The sequence below is a fragment of the Nanorana parkeri genome, unplaced genomic scaffold (genome assembly GCF_000935625.1).
Source record: "Nanorana parkeri isolate BGI_ZX_2015 unplaced genomic scaffold, ASM93562v1 scaffold127, whole genome shotgun sequence".
Lineage (NCBI taxonomy): Eukaryota > Metazoa > Chordata > Amphibia > Anura > Dicroglossidae > Nanorana > Nanorana parkeri.
In genome coordinates, this window is record NW_017306395.1 from 1,722,279 (window position 1) to 1,724,387 (window position 2,109).

Here is a 2,109-nt window from a genome sequence, read left to right on the forward strand (position 1 = left end):
GGAAGTTGTTGGAAGTGATGGGCAGACGGAAGGCAGCACTCGCTACATAAAAGAGATGTTTTCATGTAAGCTTTGATTGCATTACCAACAACAACTCTAGTATGTATTCCTATTACAATGATGTTCTAACAGGATAGAATATGCTGAGACTTTGTAGATTCCCATGGCGTCAGACGGAGGGCGGCACTCACTACATAAAAGGGATTCTTTTCAAGTAAGCTTTGATTGTACTCTAGTATGTATTCCTATTGCAATGCTGATGTTATAACAGGATAGGATATGCTGGGACTTTACAACTCCTTTACATTTCAAAAATATGTCTATATGAGTGATATAGCCAACTCTCTTTCCGTGGTTTTTCTGCATCATAAATTCTGTTTACAACCAGCCAGATGATCTGAAAAGCCTAATTAAAGCTGCAAATAGTATTGGCCATTGCCCGATATAGATATACGCAACCCAGAAGATCTCAGGCCAGTGGAACTGGAACAAGTGCTGAGATGTAGGCAACAGCCAGCTATAAAATGTTCAAGGAAGCCTATAAATTAGGCTTCCTTGAAAATTTTATAGCAACTCCGGCCCTCCAGCTGTACTTTAACTACAAATCCCAACATTCCTCTGTCTCTGGGGGTCATGCCTGTAACTGTTAGTCTTGCAATGCTTCATGGGACTTGTAGTTACACAACAGCTGGAGGGCCTGAATTGCCCACCCCTGCTTTAATACAAGCTTACGACTTTATTCTCATTATAAATGCGTTTGACACAACACATTTTTTTGAGTTAAGGCACGCTGTATTATGGCAGCTTATTTATATTGAATGGGCTGGCAGCTCACCTTAACGCACAAAGAAATTCACCTTCAGCATTTTTGCCAACGCAACACACGCTTTGTGAATTGGACCAGTGATTTGCCATGCCTTCTGTGCTGAATGAGGCACCCCCAGCCCGCCGAACCTCCACCCCGTCCCGCTGAAGCTCTGCCCCATCCTGTCAAAGCCCCGCCCCCAGCTCGATAACCAAGCTGTGTGGGGATGAGGAAGGGAGGAGCCTCCCTGTCTCTCACTTGGTCGTCACTGGTGAGGCATCAAGATCGATGTCCTCACTGTTTTTTTTCTTCTTTTTTTTTTATAGGAAAGCTTGGACCAATGACGCTTTGCCATTGGTCCAAGCCATCCACAGAGCTCACGCCTCTAACGCAGAGTAGAGGCTGTGACAGCTCTTGCCTCACCAAGTTAGGTTACACAAGCAGTGGGAAAGCTCGCTGCTGTGTAACCTAACTAGCTGTCAAAAGTCGGATGCAGCCAGGGGCGTATCTGCCGCGAGGCAAACAAGGCGTTTGCCTCGGGCGGCAGATTCCGGGAGGGAGGCGAATGTACCGGCCCGCAAGTCGGTACTTCGTGGCCGGCAGCCAGCTCACAAGTCAGGTACACGGTCTGCATCTCTGTCGGGTGCAGACCGTGTAGCTGAGCCTGCGCTGGCACCGGGATTCCTGATGCAGTAAAACGCAAGTTTCTGATGCAGGAATCCCTAATCGCACCTAAACCTACAGATATAAAAGGGGGCTTATTGTGAGTGTATATTGGTGTCTGTAGTACCAAACCGGATACAGTTATATTTTATTTTAAAGTATGAAATTTGGCAAGCGGCCCCCAAGAGAGAAAAAAAATTGTCAAGTGGCCCCTGAGACGGAAGAGGTGGGGGGCGAAGACGGCACCAAGGATGAGGAGGCCGTGTTCCAAAGAGGTCAGGCCGTGCAAGGTAAGAGGAATGTGCTGGCAGAGCCCAGCATAGATTCTGCACAGCCCACCAAAGAGTCTCAGGTGTGCTGTGCAATACTCTTTGGTGGGCTCTGCAGGATCCATAGGGGGCTCTGCAGTCTGCAAAGCCCAACACAGATCCTGCACAACCCCCCTAAGATCCTGCAGGGTGTCAGGGGGTCTCTGCAGTGTCTGTGGGAGGTTTTGCCGGGTCTCATTGGGGCTTTGCAGGATCCATAGGGGGCTCTGCAGCCTGCAAAGCCCACCACAGATCCTGGACAACCCCCCTGAGATGCTGCAGGATCTGTGGGGGGCTTTGTCGGGTCTCAGGGGGCTTTGCAGGATCTGTGGG